The 21919-nt window shown below is 33.3% G+C and overlaps 2 non-coding genes across 2 annotated transcripts; one reads left to right on the top strand and one right to left on the bottom strand.

Annotated features, from left to right (window-relative positions):
• Window positions 1-976: 976 nt before the first annotated feature.
• Window positions 977-1048, top strand: TRNAE-CUC (transfer RNA glutamic acid (anticodon CUC)). The gene has a single exon. It is a non-coding gene; the product is annotated as a tRNA-Glu (tRNA).
• A 1193-nt stretch (window positions 1049-2241) lies between these two features.
• Window positions 2242-2315, bottom strand: TRNAI-AAU (transfer RNA isoleucine (anticodon AAU)). The gene has a single exon. It is a non-coding gene; the product is annotated as a tRNA-Ile (tRNA).
• Between the last annotated feature and the right edge of the window lie 19604 nt (window positions 2316-21919).

Raw genomic sequence — 21919 nt, 5'->3', positions numbered from 1 at the left:
TGTAAAACAGCTACCTGAGAGCAAAAGGGTTAAATGCAATGTTTCCTGTTATCCGTTTGACAGAAAAAAAAACTTTTACCTTTGATTACCGTTCAGTACTCTGCCTCCAGCGCCTTCCTAGATTTACTCACCGATTACAAGGGGGCGTTATCGCCCACTTTGAGAAAGGCTGGTCTAGAAAGACAAAGGGTGACGAAGTTGGCCTACAGTAAGAGAAAGCAACCCGTTAGCATAGCGTAAGGAGAGAAAGAAAGACAACGTCTTTTGTATAAGAAGAATCTACCAAAAGATCCGAAAAAGATCAGCGAGAAACGACTTACAGTGGTTCCCCACCAGAAGAGCCAATCAATACCAAACAGAGAACCCGAGTATTCCTTATAACCTCCTCTAACATACTAAAACTTCTTGCTATTCTTCCTTTTTATTTTAGTTTATAATTTAGTGTAAGGTAGTCGTAAGATTACAAGTCCGTCTTTTCTTATTTGTCGCGAGCGCGTTCTTTTCTTCTGTATTCGCTCGATTCCTCACCCCAGTTTTGGATAGTATATAACATTGATAGTTGGAATCCGAAATAATCCTGTATATTACTAATCACGTGAAACAAAAATAAATTATTGTTGTTACTCTTTTTGCGTACTGCCTCTCGTTGACTATTGTACACTCGCGTGACTATCACAGTGGTCAGTCTCAAACAGCGTGGCTGGTCAAGGCTCATAACGAGCTTGCGAAAAAGGACTTTAGTGCCCGCAGGCGAGAATGATTTTTCTGTTATTTGGCTGATTTAAATTTAGTTGATAATTTCTCAGATTAACTTAAAATTTATTTTAACGCATTAATATATTACCAATCTGCTTAAAACAAATAGTAAAAGAGCGCGCAATCGCAAATCCTTGAAATTTTTCGAATACTCGTTGTCCTCCTAACTGCAGAATTCTAAGCGAAGCAGAAAGAGATTGTGGTTCTGACAAGCGTGTGCTCCCATGTAGTCTAGTGGTGAGGATACCTGGCTCTCACCCAGGTGGGCTGGTTTCAATTCCCGGCATGGGAACTTGCTTGTGTTCTGTAAATTTTTTCGTCCGGTGGAGATTATTATTACCAAAATTGAAGACAAAGTCTGCCCGAAAGGGACCACCATTTATTTCTTGTCTTTCAGACTATACACATTTGTGGCGACAGATTTTTTAATAGGCTACATGCCGCCAGAAGTTAAAAAAACACAAATATCCAATTAAAAATTTCTAAAAAGAAACTGGTCTTGCTTTTCATTCATCCTAGGGGGTGTTTCTGCTTTATATCTACTGGAACAAGTGCTGGAAAATGTAGATTTGGAAGCTGCTTCCTAGTGACTACACATTTAGAGTTTCTTTTGTAAATTCATTCGTCCGATGGAGATCATTATTACCAAAACTGAAGACAAAGTCTGCCCGCAAGAAACCACCATTTATTTCTTGTGTTCCGGACATAGAAATAATGGGTCCTTTCCGGCAGACTTTGTCTTCAGTTTTGATAGTTGCTCTTGTTCGTTTTTCCGCATCTTGGCGCTGCCTATTGTCAGTTTTTGACTCCCACTCAAACATGCAAATTCGTCTGCAAACATTTCCACGTGACTTCAGGTCTCGAACGTAAGTTTGCAGGATTGCTTCGAAAAAGAAAAAACAACGCCCGAGAAATCGACGACTTAGAAACACAGGAGCGAAAAAATTTCCCAAGCCGGGAATCGAACCCGGGTTTCCTGGGTGAAAGCCAGGAAGCCTAGCCACTAGACCACGTGGAAAGCCCTTCGTATTACTTTCGCCAACTTGTCTATAATTACACGATATCCATCAAGCAGGAATCGTTTCAACTCATCCCAATCAAACTCCTGCTGTATTTCGTTTATCTCTTCATCTCGCGCTAGTCGATCTGCTGCTGTCCGTCAAAAGATATTCGTAACCGTTGTTTCGAGTTCTCAACGAAACTCTCCGAGCTGCGTCGTTGTCCGCTTCCGTTATGAATAAGGGACTCGTCGACGTGCGAATGGCTACGACGAAACAAAACTCTGGTTTACTGCAAAAGTCGTACCCATTGATTGAAACACCTGTTCTGAAAACTGCACTGCGTTAATGCTTGTTTAAATGAATAGCCTTTAGTTCAACTCATGAGGGATTTATCGTTCCGTTGTGATGCAAAACAACAATAATAAAAAACATAGTCTGTAGTGAACTCTGTTTACGACGATCGGAATCTGCAAAATAAAACAACTGGCTCGTGTGGGAGACGAACCCACGGCCTTCGCGTTATTAGCACGACGCTCTAACCGACTGAGCTAACGAGCCGCGAATGCCATGCGATTCTTCAAGAATATTTTGGAAGCAAGATCGACATTTTGTTACGATGCATGCAACCACGTAAACAGATAACCGAACAATCTACTTTAAATTGGTATTTCCACGAAACATTCATGCTACTCAATTGCCGAAATGAGCTGATTTCAACAAACGCATTTTGCAGAAAATTCAAATACATATCACTCAGGTCGGCAAACCGCAAATGCACCCTCCGATATCTCGCTTCCGTTATTCTCCACTTTGGTGACATTTAATTTTTCGCTACAAAGCAATGATACTAAATAATCGCCAGTGAAAGTCCCCGAAACGATTGCATTGCTAGCGGGATATTCAGAAGGCAAGCGTGTGTCACGGACACATCTAAACATCGCTGTTTGGCTGGGTATATTCGGCGCTTTCTCCTGAGGTGACTGCGCTAAACAGCAAACATCCCGCTAGCAAACGCACCGAAATCTCACCTCGATTTGCTTTCGACTTCTGAATCGTATGATTTCAACAATGGAATTCGAACAATAAAATTAAGAAATAAGAATAAGACAAATAAGAATAAGACAAGAATAAGAATAAGAATAAGAATAAAACAAGAATAAGAATAAGAATAAGAATAAGACAAATAAGAAAAGACGGACTTGTAATCTTACGACTACCTTACACTAAATTATAAACTAAAATAAAAAGGAAGAATAGCAAGAAGTTTTAGTATGTTAGAGGAGGTTATAAGGAATACTCGGGTTCTCTGTTTGGTATTGATTGGCTCTTCTGGTGGGGAACCACTGTAAGTCGTTTCTCGCTGATCTTTTTCGGATCTTTTGGTAGATTCTTCTTATACAAAAGACGTTGTCTTTCTTTCTCTCCTTACGCTATGCTAACGGGTTGCTTTCTCTTACTGTAGGCCAACTTCGTCACCCTTTGTCTTTCTAGACCAGCCTTTCTCAAAGTGGGCGATAACGCCCCCTTGTAATCGGTGAGTAAATCTAGGAAGGCGCTGGAGGCAGAGTACTGAACGGTAATCAAAGGTAAAAGTTTTTTTTTCTGTCAAACGGATAACAAGGAAACATTGCATTTAATGTTGAACAATGTACGGTAAGGGCACAAAGTGTGAGATTCATAGACAAGTTTTCCTAAGAATATTTCCAATCCTTTCTCACACGGATAACGTTGGGTATAACTTTATGAAACTAACGGGGCGGTAGATCGAAAAAGTTTGAAAATCACTGTTCTAGACGACAAGCAGGAGCGTAACTTTTGCACGTCTACCTTCACCGAGTGTCCGACCCAAGAATAAACTTTCTTATCGTTCTAGTAGCCTCAGGGACTTCACTTTTCATTGTTAACGTGATTCGTGGAAATGGTTACCCCGCCCTCACGAAGGAATGTTAATAGAAAATTCGAGAAAACAAAAGAAAAAACAAAGAAGAAAGACAACTTAAAACTGAACTTATACAGTGGACCTTCGTTATAGCGCTGCTCACTATACCGCGCACTCGGTTATAGCGCGGGCGATGTTCGCGACTCGATAAGCTCAAACACGTTTATACAGGTCTGTGCGGCGTTAGTGTGTAGCGCATTCTATTGTTACTGCGTATTGAGTAATTGTGTATGTATTGAGTTCCTGCATGTATTTTGAATAGTGTTTAATTATTGTATGCATGATGAGTAAAAGAAAAGCTTACAGTGTGAAAGAAAAGCTTGACATTATTGCTAAAGTAAAGAGGTGAACCGCGTTACATCGCGCCGCTCGGTTTAACCCGGTTCACCTTATAACGCGGGTGTTGTTTCCCACCCGACATGCGCGTTATATTGGGGGCCAACTGTATATACATTAATATGGCGTATTGCCACGCCACCTTCCAAAAAATTCTTGTAGTTTTTCAATCTGTCCGGATTCCATCCCCGTATTAAGAACGATAGGCGGTTAACCTAACTGTTTGGCCATTGGGTCGTTAAGAATATTGTAGGAAAATCAACTTTTAAACAAAATGAAAACAGGAAAAAATATGACAAAACTTTAATCAGTAAGCACTACTTTGAGTTCACAAAAGATTAATACTTTGCGCATAGAGAAAAATGAAAAAGCCTCGAAACAAATTAGAAAATAGGCATTAAAATATTTAATAAATGCAAATCTATTAAATAAAATATCAGAATAGTAGTGGTTTGGAAAGCTTTGATCGCAAAATTAATTTTATTTTAACATGCAAAGTTTCTGTATTATTAAATATTTTTTACAAATTTGAATTAAGTTAATTTTATTTCAACAATAATGCAAAGTTTCTGTATTAATTATTAAATGTTTTAATATCTGAGAAAATTAAAACATGACAATTGTATGAAATAATATAACACCAAAACAAAATTATTTTTGAAATTTTTTTTATTTTATTTAAGCTTTTCAAGTTTTTTCATTTACTTTATCTAAAACATGACACATTTTTGCAAGTAAGTGGAGTAATAAATTTTGGTGATTGTTGACAATATATTCCCGGACTATTTTCTGATATTTTAAGATGTAACACCAAGAAAGTTCATTTTGGAAGTCGTCAATAAATTGCTGGTCAAGTATTTGGTAACGAGAAACATAATTCCAGTTTAGATAATCTTTTAATATGCGTAAAGTCATAGTTTTTAATCGTTGGTATTCTAAAATTTTTTTTATATCAAACTTATATATGTATCGCCTAATAAAATTATCTGAAAGAATTTGAAATTCGGCAACTTTATTCCAATCAAGATATTGTGAAAAGCTGGTTAAGAATGATTCGTCTAACATGTGATATTCACAAATTAAATCCCATTTTGCATATTTAATATGTTTTTCAATAAATGAAGTAGAGAATATATAGTTTTTCCATAGGATTTCTCAATTTAACTTATCAGCGAATTCAGAAATGAATGTGAGAGATAAATCTTTTCGTTGACTGATGATATCCCAGTCAATATAATTTCTTAAATGACGAATATTATTTTCTTCTAATGGCGAAAATGAAGAATCCCCCCAATCAATTAGCAGTTAGAGTATTGTCTATAAAGAAACAAAATTGTTTTTCGTTAGGAAATATTTATTTAATTAATTACATAATACGATACATTATTCATATTAATAACATTTTATTATATGGATACCATAATAGAATACATTGTTATTCAAATTGAATACATATGTAAATGGATAACATTATTTAAATTGAGTACATATATTAACAAATACAAAATTATTTATTACATTTCATACAGTCACATCTTGTAAAATATTTGTCATATATTGGTAATGTTATTTTATCATTTATTACAAAAAATTTACATTCATATGTTTTATTCTTAGACAGTTTTAATGATGCTGCTTTAAACACAGATAAGTTTTATTACAAACACTACGTATTACATAAGTATGTTTTCGTTTGCTTACTATTAAAAATCTGTATTGCGAAGATGATGATGATATCAAAAAATCTGTAAGAATTAAGAGTAGAAGCTGTAATGACCGAATGATACCACATCTATTCCATTATCTAGAATGAATTTTTTATCATAAAATGGAGAAAGCGAAATTTTGTTCTGCAGGTACGTTGTTACTACATGATTTTTGCTTTTAATCCCATATTGCTGATGTCTTAATAGCTCTGTGTTGAATAAAACTTCTTTATATTTATCGTGATTAAATGTTTTTATAACAGAGTTTTTAATACCTTTAGCAGTGTTTTATTTTGTTTATCAAAAATATAAGAATACGTCTTTGGTTTTAAAGAACAAAATTCGATTATTGGTTTCGAAAGTGTTTCGTCTTTAAAATATCCTAATTTATTTTTGTTCATTTCATTATATAATTTGTGAGTTTTAGGATAGGTACTAAAATCAAAAATATCACGGAATGATTTAAAATCCTCATAAATATCATTTGTATAAATTTTTAAGTGTTAATGAATCTGTGTCAGTATATAATAAATGTACGTTTTCACCATATCTGTTTTTAAATACTTTATAAAATGTTTCATACATATGTAATTTGCTTAATTCTAATACACAAAAACCTATATAAATAGATTTGTCTAAGCATAAATTAGGTTTCTTCATTTTCAAAATTGTGAGATTATCATTTATAATTTGAAATTGTTCTACACATGGTTTAGATATGTTTCGGGTATTAATGGATTATTAGCTTGCGCAAATCTTTTCCTCGCTAAACTTACTCCCCCTCTCATTCCATTTTCAATAAATAAATACATATCAAGATCACTAAATAATTCTAATTCAATTTTTGTCATTTTTAAACCACAATTCCATATTAAATCAGGTGTTGTTATAAAATATACAGGATCTAAATTAAAATATGTTAAACTTAATTTTCTAAAATTTTGGAATATATCTGCTAATAATATGGTATCGACATATTGATATAATTTTAAATAGTTCTTGAAAGTTTCACAGCAAAATTTTTTTCCAAACTAAATGTGCATAATTATAATCATCATCTGTAATATTTTCTCCTGATAATTCGTTATAAAAACATTTTTTTGGTGGTAGCTGTATTTCATTTAATATTTGTTCATTTTTAAAATAGGAATATGGAAAAATTCCCTTTTTTTTAATAATTCTCTATATTTGTAATGACGAAAAATATGATTAAAAATTGGAAAATTATAATTCGCATTTTTTAAATTATCGGTTAAAACAGAGAGAGAAGAATTTAAAAACTGATAACTGTCGATAAATTTAAAATAATCTAATGAAAATGTTGTAAATTTTTTCTGAATTTATTGGAATAATTATAATTTTTGAAAAAAAATTTAGAAAATATATTTTTAAAAATTAAATGCGAATCATAACCCGAAAAATTGTGCAATATAATTGGGATAAACGTTTTTAGTCTATAATTTAAATTGCATTTATTATGAGCCCACCCTCGAAAACAACCTGTTTGTTGATCGTGGTCCATTACAGGATATCATCATCATTAAATTTTTCATTACAAATATGACATAAATGTCTTGAATTATTAGTAACAGTATTTAAATTAATTTCAACATTATGACTTATTTTACTTAACAAATTATTCAACTGGTTTTGAATATCAATTAAAAAATTATTTACGGCATTATCACTACAATAAAAATTAGCATATATTATTTTATTCTCATTTTCAATAATTATAATCGAATAACATATAGGTTTATGAAATTCAACAATTTTAGTAAAACTTTTTTTAGGATTTATTTCATTAGAAGAAACTTTTTCCAAATTTGATTCAAAATCTGCATATATGCAAATTGGATGAAATAATGACTTTTCATTAGAATGAAATTTAGTGGTTGCTTTTTTTCCTTTCGAGGTGGATACTTTTTGATATTTATGATTAGAACAAAATTTGAGATTGTCATTTAAAGTACATTCTCTTTTAAAACCATTTAAACATCTTCTGCAAAATTTTCTTGGTGAAAATTTGTCTGACATTAGTCTATTAAAATTTCTAATTAAAAAATAATGAGATTTATATAATAACAAATCTATTTCTTTTTCAAAATAAAATTTGCTTATATAAATCGGATAAATTAGTTTGTTTTCATATCCATGTACATTAATATTTAAACAATTATTTTTTTCAAATATCAGAATATTTTTAACATTTACAGGAAATTTTAAACTATTTATATTTAAATATTTTAAATATTTCCTATACAAATATATAGAATTTTTGTTGGTATTAACTGTTGGATACATATTAGCAATTATACAATATAAAAAACATTGATTGTCTGAACATTTTATATTTAACACACAATGTTTATTAACTATATGTTTTGGAAGAATAATATTACCACACCCTCCAATTTCATTTTTGTATATTCCTATATGAACATCTATAAATATAATTTCTTTCAGTATCCACCCTGATCCATATTTTATAAACTCATCAATATGGTTTAAAATTGTATCAAATGCATTCATTAATTTTTCATTAATCATATACGAGGATAAAATATGCTCAACATGGCTAGAAAAATAAACATCTTGATACTCTATAATATTGTCTTCTTTATATTAAAAAATTTAGTTTTTAAATTTATTAAAAATTTTCTTCTACAAACAAAATTATCCTTAGCTAAAATATTATAAATACTAGAATGTTGATTTTTTCAAAAAATACAGTATAGCCATCTTTATAATCGTCGTAAGATATATTTGTAAATTTATGATGGTTAATGCATCCTATATCTTCAAATAATGATATAAAATTTCTTGCATATATTTTATTTGTATAATCAGGAGTATATGGTTTTGGGAGAATCATTTGATTGTCTTTTAATAAACATATATAATTTAAATTGTAATTTTTAAAATTAAAAGGATTGTATTTTACATTTTCATTAAATGCTGAATTTGAAACTAAACCAATTGTAATTCTATAAGGTAACTAACCGATAACAGCATATGATATATTTGTAGACTGAATTCCACTACTTAAAGTAAAAACTTTAATATCTGTTCTGCAAAATGGAATTTTTATAATACCTGTTTGCAATGCTTTTTCTATTCCAATTTGAACTGATGAACTAACATCTACTTTATTAATTTTTAGAGATGCATTTTTAATAATGACTTCATAATTATCATTATTTGCCATTAAAGCAAAATTATCTTTTGATCTTTCTAATTTAATTCGTAAATCAACATTATTAATTAACAGTTTAGGTTGATGTGATAAATCAATATGAAGTTGTCCGACTAAATCTATTAGTCTACTTTGTTTGCCATTATTAAATCTTTTAGCCATTCCTTTATTATTTTCTTCTATGGAATCCATATGTTGTGCAGTATCTTTAAAAAATAATGCACTTGTTAAAAAGGTTTCTTGTGCTTCTTTTGAGTAAAATAATAAGGCCTCCAAAATTGCTCTGTAGGGATAATTAACCTGTAAAATTACTTGTTTGTCGTTTAGAAAAACACTGCATTGAGAGAACAAACTATTTAAAAAATAATTGACAGGAGCAACTTTTTCATCTACAGCAGTATCTGTTCCATTTTTCTTTACAATTTTGCTTGAACATGTAGATAAATTGAATGTAGATCGATATAATTTTCACCAGAACCGGATACATAAAATTCGATTGGTGCTCGACTATCCGAAATTGTTGCGACGGGATGTACTATAACTTCTGATGTATTGTGAATAGCTCGTTGAGTTGAAACTGTACTGAATAAATCCAACTCACTTTTGGTGCATGGACAAGAGTGTGGATCCATTTTCTCACTTGGTAAATATATCCTTTAGTTTTCGCCTTTTATTCTGTGACTGAATTAATCTTTTCGTTCGTTTTCTTTTTATACCAGATCCACCTTGAACTTTTTTAATTACATCATCTTTTATTTTGGAACCAATATCTTTTAAATGTGATTTTGTAGATTCTTTAAATGATTTCCCGCTAATTACATCTGATCCAACATTTGATGCAAAGTTTAATGCTTTTCGTCCTAGATATTTTCCTACTTTACTAAGAATAGGAATAGATTTACGAAATAAATCTCCAAAAAATCCATATCCTCGTTGTATTTGCTGTCCCACAAAATAATTCCCTGTTCCTAATTGTCATGTGAGAGGAAATCGTAACTCAGGTCTGTATATCGTTCCTCCTGCTTGATTACAATAATAATTTATACAATCTTTAGGATCGAGCTTCATTTTGTACTTTCAAACATGAACTAATATTAACAAATAAAACTAAGCACTATTTATAACTGTTTAAAAGATAGAACTAATAATGTTTTTCCTCCAAAAAAGACAATTTCTTTTCCACCGGCAGTTCTCAACTCGATTTCAATAGTATCAATATAATTTTTCTTCAAAGGAAAATATAAAGGTGAGGGATAAACTTAACTATTTGATCGGTCTTTTCTCCCATAACTGGTATAACTCTTAAAAGAGGAGCTGTTATATCCCCCACATGATGAGAAGCAACAATATTTGAATAAATAAAAATTTCTGAAATTCCTGCAGACAATTCAAGTGGATATTCACTTACATATTCGCCTGCTGAAAATTTCTGTGTTTTAAATCCTAATAAATCCTTTAATTCGTTTCCAAATTCAATCGTTATATTTTTAGGAACTTTTAAAATGATTTTGTTATTAGGCAGTAATCCTAATTTAATATATTTAAAAATTCCGAAAAATTTTTCAGCTGATGAATATAATCCAATAGGAATAAAAATTTTTTCTTCTACATCAATTTCTTCAACAACTTTTTTATTTCTTTCTATTAAAATTATAAATTGATCCTTGTAAAATACAGGATTTGATAGATATTCCTTAGACCCTGTCCACAATATTAAATTTGAAGTGCCTTGTTTAAATATAATTTCTTTCAGTGGAAAATTTAATAAATAAAGTAATTTGTGAGTACTGTCTTTTGTAACAAGCAACTCGAATCCCTCTTTCACATTTATTTTTACATCTTTATAATCCTTGTCTAAAACGAATTCTACCGAGTTAGACCCAGTTAAGGAAACCTATATTATTGTTTATCCAATCGAACAGTATCTCTCCTTCATTTTTGGGAGTTGTAGTTAGTGGAATCGTACATGTTTTATCTTCTATTTTTTCTCTTCTAATTTTATGCTTAGTAATAGTATAATCATTGTTATGATTAGATATGTTAAACCAGTTTCTAGGAATAATAACTTCACTCAGACCGACTACCCATTTTCCATGTAAATCAATAGCTGGACTTATTTTCACAGTGAAATTAGACTGCTTATTTTCAGGAAATAAATCCATGCTAGCATTGCTTATCAGAGTTACAAAAAAGCCAGACTGCATCATTTTGTTACCTTCTGTAATTCTTCTGTATAAAATTTTCCTTCTAAAATTTCATTATTTAAATCTTTCAATATGTATGTCAGAGGATGAGATGAAAAACGATTGTGAATAACAAATATTTCTTTTGTCCAACCTGGTAGATATCCTCGACTAAATGTTTTACGTATTTTCGAGATTCGAACGAGATCACCAATATTAAATTTAAATGTATTCCTTCCTTTTATACCATACAACTTTTCGAAAATCATGCTATGATGTAGAGGGGTAACTTCTGACAGAGACATACCGATACTTCTATGAAAACTATTATTGTAACCTTTTACAATATCAGATAATTTATCGATATATTTAAAAGAATTACGATACGTAAATAATCTATATCAGGGATGAGCAACACGCGGCCCGCGGGCCGCTTTGCGCCCGTTAAACATGTTTATGCGGCCCGCCAAGCATTTCTATAATTGAATTTATTTTATCGACTTTCTCCCATCAATATATTGTTATAAAATTAATTATAATAAAATGGTAGTACATACTAAACCGAAACAATTTTTTGTGACGAGTTACTCACTTGTCGGCGACTTGTTCAAACATGCAATACGAACACGCGGCGTCTGTGCTTGTTTGTGTTTGCTTCTGTCACACAATCAGTCAGACTGGTAAGCTGTTAACTAGCAATTTTAGCAATTCTTGTGTTTCTTGAAAGGCGTGAGTACAATATTATTGACAAAAAGGTAATATTAGAGTTTTTTTTATACAAAATTAAGTTTTCCTACAAATTTTTTTAACTTTCAAATTTTTAATCCATAATAGCATGTCGGAAAAGCAAACAAAAAAACGGAAGGTTGCGGATGAGCACAGGCATTTCCAAGAAAAGTGGAAATTTGATTATTTTTTCACTTTTGTCAAAGATAAAGCTGTATACTTAATATGCTCAGAGACTGTGTCGACATTAAAAGAATATAACATAAAAAGGCATTACGATACAAAACATGAACAACAATATAAAAACTTAACAGGACAACTCCGGATAGATAAGTTTAATCAAATGGAGAAAAACTTGGAAAACCAACAGGCTATTTTTAAAAATCAAGCTATTTTATCAAATACGGCAGTAAAGGCTAGTTTTGTTGTCAGTCAAATATTGGAAAAAAAATGAAACCCTTTGCGGATGGAGAGATGATAAAAGAATGTCTGACTGCTGTTGCAGAAATAGCATTTCCTGATAAAATAAATATTATTTCAAACATTAGTTTATCAAGATTCACCATTGCAAGGAGAATTGAAGACTTGTCTGAGAACATAGCAACAATGCTTCGTGAACGCATTGCAAAATTCGAATACTGTTCTTTGGCACTTGATGAGAGTTGCGATATTAGCGATACAGCACAACTGGCTATATTTCTACGTGGTATTGACACCAAATTTAATATTACCGAAGAATTGTGTTCACTGATTCCAATGCAAGGGACTACAACCGGCAAAGACTTATACGATGAACTAAAGTCTGTGTTGGAAAATTTTTCAATTTTATTAGAAAAGATTATTGATATATCCAGAGCCGTAACTAGGGTATGGCCAATGTGGCCCCCGCCATAGGTGCCGATTTAATAAAGGCGCCGACGAGAAGGTTTCGGAATAATATGTATTCGAAATTAATAACACAAAAAATTTTTTATATTTATATTTATATAGTATTTTGAATGTCATTAGATAATTTTTTTACAATAGCTTTTTTTAGAATAAAATAATTATATTTTTAATAATAAAAATTAAAAAGGCGCCGTTTTCATTCTTGGCCAAAACCCTAGTTACGGCTCTGGGTATATCAACAGATGGAGCACGAGCAATGTCAAGCATGGAGGTAGGAGTATCGGGAAGGCTATTTCAAGACATTAAGAGAGTCACAGGAAAGGAAATATTCGTTAACCACTGCATCATTCACCAGGAAAATTTGTGTGCGAAAAGATTGAGTTTGCCAAATGTCACAGTACCAATAATTAAACTAATCAATTTTATAAAGTCGCGCGTGTTAAATCACCGTGAATTTAAAGAATTCCTGAAAGATTTAGAAACTGAATATGGCGACGTGGTTTTTAATACCGAAGTACGTTGGCTTAGTAGAGGTGCAATGCTAAAAAGAGTATACAACTTAAAAAGCGAAATACAATTGTTCTTGGATATGAAGGGATATGCCTTTCCTCATTTTGGTAATAAAGAATGGATGTGCGATTTTGGGTTTCTTATCGACACGACGTGGAAACGTGGAACGTGGAAACAGCATCTTTTGCAGAATAATGTGTCTCACTTTCCACATTTAGAAAAAGAAAACGTTACTACTTCTCAAAAATACGCACAATATATAGACATTTTAATCAACGAATTTCAATTACGATTCTAAATGTTCAAAGCTGAGAAGACAGCGGTTTCCATGAAAATGTTTTCCTCGCCATTTAATATCGATGTGGATACAGTTCCCGAAGACTTTCAAATGGAAGTGATTGACATGCAGAATAATACCGATTTAAAAAATGTATTTTTCTCAGTAAACATCGAAAATTTTTATAAATCTTATGTGAGCCCTGAGAAATTTCCGCTTTTGATGAAAAATGCAAAGCAAATGATGTCTCTGTTCGGAAGTACGTATGTTTGCGAACAATTATTTTCAACCATGAAATTAATCAAAAATGACCACCGATCAAGACTGAGTGATGCACGATTAGAAAGCTGCGTACGTGTAGCTACCTCATCAATTCCGGCTGATATTGATCAGCTTGTATCGAAAAAACAGTGCCAAATTTCTCATTAAAAATTTTAAGTAAATTCGTTTTTCTGTTCTTTTCTTGTTTGTTTTTATTTTGCATTAAAATTTGTATATGAAATCTTTACTTTTTTTAAATTTTATGTTTTTTTATTCTAATGTTTACTATAAATAAAGTTTTGTAAATTATTAATAAGTGTTACTTTATGTGCGGCCCGCCAAAAATTTTTAGAATTTAAATTGGCCCGTTGATTAAAAAGGTTGCTCACCCCTGATCTAAGAGTAATGTTCCAACGATCAAGGGACGAATTGGTATGTTAGGTGTAGATTGCCTAATTGACACTGGTGCTGAAAAATCCATAATTAATAGCAGCCTAACGAGGAGATTGAAGCAAAGGAACAACCATTGGGTAATTAGTATGGATACCACTATGAGGGGCATAACAGGCACACAGTTGCAGAGTAGTGAGGCCGTGATTATTCAATGCCATTTCAATGATCATGACTGTATCAAGTTGGAAGTGCCCAGTTTGGCTTTCCCAAAAGGTTTAAATCATGATATCATCCTTGGCATGGATTTTTATGTCATCATAGGGCCCTTATTACTAACATAGACTTTAGCAATTATGATCATGATTACCTAAGACACGAGACTGTCACCCTGACCATAAACACTAGCGAGAGTAATGTTAAAAGCAACATTGACCTGAGTCACGTGGAAGAAGGTACTAAGGCTGAAGTAGTAAGGATCTTAGAAAGTTATCCAAATTGCTTCGTAGATAATGTTTCTGAATTAATTGGCACTACGAAGTTCAGTCATAAGGTTGAGATTGAGTCGGGGAAGGTCATTAACGTGAGACAGTATCGTATACCACATGTGCATCTACCTGCATTAAAAAAGAAAATTAATGAGTTTCTTAGAGCAGGCATTTGCGAAGAAAGCAATTCCGAATGGAACTCCCCAATATATATAGTCCCAAAGAGTTCCGGTGAGATAAGGATGACCCTCGATTTGAGAAAGGTCAATGAAATCACCAGACCACAAGAGTTCCCGATGGCTCGTATAGATGATATACTATCTCAGTTTTTTGGAAGTAAATATTTTTCCGTTTTGGACTTGAAATCGGGATACTTTCAAATACCATTAGATAAATCGATCCGCCACATTTTTGCCTTCTCTACCCCATGGGGGAAATTTCAGCTGTGCAGGATGCCCCAAGGTGGAAAAAATAGTGGTCGGTATTTTCAATATATTATGACAAAGATATTAGCGAGATTTATCGGCATTAGTTGTTTCGTTTTTCAGGACGATGTTGTTCTGTTTTCTCCTACATTAGAAGAACATTTAATCTTACTCAAGGACGTTCTTAAATTAATCCACGAAGCTGATTTGAAATTGAATCCAAAAAAATGTAAGATTTTAGCTAAGGAAATTTGTTATCTAGGGCATGTAATTGACTCCAGAGGAATCAGGCCTGATCCTGAGAATATCAATTCGATCAAGACAATGGACCCTCCTAAAAACACTAAAGGTGTACGTAGCTTTCTCGGATCTGTGGGATTCTTTAGGGAGTTTATTCCCAATTTCTATGAAATGGCAGCTCCTCTAATTGACTTAACAAAGAGGAACAAAAAGTTTTGTTGGAATGAAAGTTGCCGAAGTAGCTTCGAAGGCTTGAAGGAGGCCTTATCCAAACCTCCACTCCTATCCCATCCTGACTTCACCCATCCTTTTTACATCCACACTGATGCGTCTGATAAGGCTGCTGCCGCTGTGTTAGAACAGAAGAGAGGAATGAGCTTCGTTCCCATAGGCTATTTTAGCAAGAAGTTCCAAGGCGCTGAGTTAAAATATTCAACGATAGAGAAGGAATGTCTAGCAATCGTCCTTGCCCTTAGGCATTTTAAATATCTGATCCTTGGTCAAAAAGTTGTCATTCTTTCTGACCATAAACCCTTGGTTTTTCTTAACAACTTAAATAATGGAAATAAGCGTTTGATGAGGTGGGCCATGGAAGTAAGCGATTTCGACGTCGAAGTAAGACATATTAAAGGGAGTGAGAATAAAGTGGCCGACCTGCTGTCCCGTGTTTCTAGACGTAAGGAATGCAATAACATCAACGTAGTTAGGTGGGAATTTCCTGACAGAAATGATATCATTAGATCACAAGACGACGGCGACTATTTTGGTCCTATCAAACGTGACTTGTTGAGAAAGGATGAGGGAGACTTTACTCAACAGCGGAAAGCCCCGGGGTTTGAATTGGTAAACAATTGCCTGTTTCGTGTAGTTCATAATGGTACCCGTGACCAACGAGTGAACCTGGTGTGTGTAGGAAAGGGGCTTACCAATGATATTATAAGGGCTTTTCACCAAAATAACCTCATTGGTCATAGAGGTATTAACAAAACGATCAAAATGATTGAAAGGCATTACTATATATTAAACCTAAGACGAAAGGTAGCAGACGTGATACAAAATTGTCAAATCTGCCAACGTTATAACATGCATAAGGGTCAGGCTCCTTGTCAACCCAATGAGACTGATACTTCTCCCTTTTTGAAGGTAGCGATAGACATTGTAGGCCCACTGAACTGCACGAAACAAGGAAACAAATTCTTGCTAGTGATGATTGATATTTTTACTAGATTCGTAGAAGTATGCCCACTAAAGGACCAAACTGCCTTGACTGTGAGTGACGCAGTATTCGATAAAATTATATGTAGATATGGAGTTCCTAACACTATAATATCCGACAGGGGTACGAATTTCACATCCTCTCTATTCTCGGATGTTTGTAAGTGGTTAAAAATTAACAGAAATATCACCACTGCATACCGGCCTTGTGCTAATGGTGTATGCGAGAGGGTGAACAAGTCGATCATCGAAATCATATCAAAAACCTCTGAACATAACGGTGCTGATTGGGATGAATTGGTATATCCCGCTGCTTATGCCTATAACTCTTTTCCTCACTCTGCTGTCGACGATTCTCCCGCATTTCTCCTTTACGGTTTTGACCCCCGTCTTCCCGACATTAATTATGAAGATGTAAATAGAAACCTTGACGACCATAGAGAATACCTAATGTCCAAATTACGAGTTTTGAGAGAAAATGCATCGAAGTTTTCAGAAGATTTTAATAAGAAAAGTAGGAGCTATAGAAATCGTAACCGGAAATGTAGAACATTTAGGGTTGGTCAGCGCGTTTGGTTACTAAATAAGGGCGTGAAGCGTAACAAGTTTGGAGCAAAGTATAAAGGGCCCTTCAGAATAGTTTCCGTTCGGGGTCCAACTACTTATGAAATAGAAGGTTGTAATCACAAAGATAAAGACACCGTTCATGTTGACCGATTAAAACTGTACCCACATAGTAATAACAGAAATTTGAACTACAGTAAAACTAGACAAAATAATATCTTCGAGGAGGACGACCTCGAGTCTGGAAGTGAACTGCCTGACATTCCCGTAATTCGAAGAACAGGTGAATGGAAAGCAAAAAGTTTAACAGCAAATTGATGCTCTAATAATCCTGATGAAACTCTTACTAAAACTGAGGCAAGACCATATAACCTAAGAGAAAGAAAAATTGACTTTTGGCGTCTTCATAATGGTAAATGATTCTTCCGGGGGAGATGTGGTGTTACAACACCATGTTGATTAGTATTGTCATTTTTTTTTTTTGTGTTTGTAACGGTTGTGTTTCACGGTAGGGGGAGCCACTGTGGAGGAGTATTTAAGGTGTTCCCCCTTTGTTCTTAGCACTTTTGGGTTGTGCGATTCGTCAGAAGAGAAGTGGACTAGCAAGTCAGAGCTACGAAAGGGAAGTGTGTAGAACTTTATATTTTTTTTTATTTTATCCATTTGCATCGGCGTTTTGGAGACGACTCTTCCGTACGAACTACATCAGGACTGTTATATTAGTTGGATTGTACCGGGTGCTGTGATTAGTTTTGTGACAAACCAGGAAGATCGGTAAAATTTTGTTGTATAAATTACATTGGGAAAACTTTGTAATATTGCCTCCACGCGCTCAGTATTGTAGTCTGGCCGTTTTTTTTTTTTTTTTTTTTTTGTTATAAGATTAAATCGGATTCCCCTTAGTCTAGGACTACCGGGAATTAACAGATATATATTTTGTCCCTTGTAGAAATTTCCTTTTCAACCCTTCTGGTGACTAATCCCTTTAGAACAAAAGAAAGGAATGGGACCCTGAGGGCTGTATGTGTGATAACGGGCATTCTTTGTTGGGACATTACAATGATATCGAACATTTTCATTAGGTCATGTTAAAACAAGAACTTAATAGGAAAGATGTGCAAAAATCATTCGATTAGATTATTAGATTAAAATTATAGATTTTGTAATGTTTTAATTAGTATTAGGGCATTGGGGGGGGCATTTATTTTTACTTTAAATTATGTGCGTATTTGCTGTTTTAGGTTTATCGAAATGGGTATTTTTTAGAGTCTGTGAATGGATTAATTCGCTTTCCATTATTTCTAATGAGAAAAATAGCTTCAGACTTTAAACGATTCGGAATTCGAACGGCCACCTGAAATAAATTAAATTCAAAGTACGAGACACCAGTGTAATGTATAAAATTATTTTTTAAATAAAATTTCGTAACAGGTGTTAATTTCTTATAATAATCCATTTTAAAACTAAAATATAGCAAGTAACTCGGCGTTGCCCGTGCAAAAAATAAGTAAAAACATTAAGATTATTAGATTATTTGGTACTTCTAACCCTTTCATTATATTATTACTTGTTTTATATAACTACAAACGTTATCTTACATAAGGGTTTGTCACACCAAGTGATCAATGTAACACACATTGTGTAATCTTCCTATTCGTATGCCGGTGGGTTGAAGAGGAAGAAGGGCTGTTGCAGATGGAGGTTGAAGTTAATTCGACCAAAAGTAGTAGTAGTTCTCCTCCTGGGAGAAAGGATGGTCAACGACTACTACTTAATACTGGTCTACTATTAATATTTGAAAAATGATTCGTGTTGGACAGGTTGCGATAATCCCGTATGTAATCGAAGTTGCTCACCTTAACGTTCGAAAGACTTGATATAAGACTTGTTTAAATATAAAAGAAGTCTTGTAAAAATGCGAGAATAATGCTTTTATGTGATGCCGTAAAATAGGTTGAACCCAAGTGAAACCAGGTTGAAAAAGTAAAGCTCAGCAAAAACACAAAAAAATTATTTCAGATCTCAATAGTCTTTTATGTGCGCTAATTACGATTTACATTTTAGCTGCTGTAATGCCAAAAAATTCTGTTTCACTTGGATTACATTATGGAATTGCTACCGAAAATCCTAAGTAACGGAAACTTTTGTAAGTTGTGGCATAAGAATACTGGAAGCAGATTTGACAGTAAGACTCAACATGTGAATAAAATGTCCATTAACAGACTACACAGACTACGACTACAGGAAATTTTGAATAAAGCAATGTTGCCATAATAATTAATAGGAAAAATAAACATTGGCACAGAAAAAGATTCCGAGCTCTATCCATGCCTTAAAATCGTTGCGCGTAGTGTACATTAATTTGACTGAACGTTAGAACATCTTAAACAGTATCAGTAGGAAGTTTTGGGCAATGGATTTTTGAGTTATGAAGGAGAGATGGAACCATGGAGGAGACGGAATGTTCAAATTTTCCAGTTAAGCATGTCTTCGTAAATATCGCGTTTATAGAAAAATTGTTTGGATTGGTTTGGTTTATTTGGTTACGGCAACGCGACAAGTGAGCTATCTACTGAGGAGGATGCACTCCTGGAAAAAATTTTATGTACAGCTTGCCCCAATTTAATTGTTACTAACGCGAAGAAAAACTTCAAGTGGCTAGTCCGTTGGCCATGCGCGATCCCACGACCGATTACCGATGTTGGATGGTTTCATCCACTCGGTTACTGGAGGGTACAGTACTTGTTGGGCTGCATTTTGAAAAAATTGTATCTTATAAATTCTTATTGTCTTTCCTCTGTCTGTTTTTCTTTAATCTTGAGAACGAAGTTAGATAGATGGCAGTCGAGACCAGACACGAAAATCGTAAAAGAAAAAGTATCGGATTAACTCTATACAAACTTCTGATTTGCACCGCAAGTGACGTTATTCGTTATTTCGATTCAAAAATTTTCCGTTGAATGGGGTTAGATATCTAACTGGCACGATTATATTGCTAACAGGAAAAGTATGATGTACAGGAGCAAAACATTACTACACTCAACGCAGAAAGTGCAATGTGCTACTTGACACAGTAATGTAATGGCGTAACTTGTTTCGCGCTATATCATTGTCGCAGTAATTAATATATTATATAATTTTTAAAGTTATATCCTTTTTTGTAGGAATTATATTTAGTTAATTGTTTATTAAGTGTTTTCCAATAGATGACGCTACATGTAAAGCCAGCAATCAAATGTAGACAAAAATCAATCGATATATAAAAATTCAAACGATAATTTGGGGTGAAATTACGACAAGATTTAAGTTAGAAGTAGTCCAACGTAACTGCCAAGATTTGTAGCAATTGGTCGAACGGCCTAGGAATGTATAGCGAACAAACAAACATTCTTATTTATATATATAGATTTTACATAAAAAATCGTTTCGTTCCGAGATTTCTTTCCCGTGTAGGAAAGTTTTCGTTTTATAGATGAGGTCTCTTTAAACAGATTTTACTACATTTGAAAGTTTGGCAATAAATTTCAAAATTTTATATTCATTAAAGAATTCGATATAAGAATATTTTTAATGAAAAAACAATTACATATTCTATACTCAGATATAACGTAACAGTTTGGCTATTTTATCCAAATGTGATGAAATACGATATCAAAATATTTTATACAAAATTTATTAGTTTAGAGTTTAAATAATAGACATTTACACAATAAAATTTCTCCGATTATTTAGGATAAATTTTTAAAAATTTTATCATGTTTTTCTTTACTCTTTTTTGCCCCAAAGACACTAAAGCCATCACGGGTTCGACGGAGCCTACAATGAAGAAGTCGGGCAAATGGAATAACAAAATGAAAAATTTTTGCCACTGCTAATGCAAATTCGATTTTGGATTTCTGGTAACGATAGGTTGATGCCTCAACTTCGACAATACAGTATCATGTGATCTCGATTAATAAAATCTTTGGTAATGCGATACATTTTAAATCATGTACTCCTAGTAAGCAGATATTCTCTGTTCATATATAAAGGGCACAACTTATTTGAATTTAACATAATACGAAATACGTCTCGAATCGCAGGTATATTTTCTTTAAGTGAATACTTTATAACTGTCATTCGGATAACCCGCAGCTCTGGGAAAAAATTGTGGAATGACTTGTAGCCACGGGGTGCCATGTTTAAGGAGGACTCACTCAAAGAGACAACCCTTTCGGCCTTAAATTAATAAAAATTACTTTTATACTTTAACTTTAGGGGAGACACTACTTAAAATATTTTTGGGGACTAATTGGATCTCGGCTTATTAGAGTTGGTGCCTGTGTTTGTAGTAAGTTTATAATAAACAGGAAATTAAGAATTCTGTTCCAGATTCGAAATTACGCAAAGTTCTGATGACGTTACTTCCGTATGTGCCAATATCGACAAAAGATAATACAATTTTTCAAAATATGGACAAAATTAGATCATGCCTGCAATTTCCCATAAGACAGTTTAGAGAAATTTATTTGTTTGTTTGTTTTTTTAAGTTATTAACTGTTTTGTTAACTGGCCTCTATTCAGGCGTTACAGAAGTGGAGAAAACTCGGAAAATTCCGGTGGCCAGCCCGTCCTGGCGAAGCGCGAACCCACGACCGAATTCACAGTTTTCAAAGAACGGAACCGCTTGGACAATGATGACCATAGAGAAATTTGACAGTAAATTTGGCCAGGGTCAATACCATTTGTTACGTATGCTTTGTCATTCAGGTGGCATGCCAAATGTGTGCTGATAGCTCTAAAATCTTCTCTAAAAAATAACACTACGCTATTTGAAAC

The sequence above is a fragment of the Centruroides vittatus genome, unplaced genomic scaffold, assembly GCF_030686945.1.
Source record: "Centruroides vittatus isolate TY-2023 unplaced genomic scaffold, ASM3068694v2 contig_10, whole genome shotgun sequence".
NCBI lineage: Eukaryota > Metazoa > Arthropoda > Arachnida > Scorpiones > Buthidae > Centruroides > Centruroides vittatus.
This window is presented reverse-complemented; position numbering and strand designations above follow the sequence as displayed.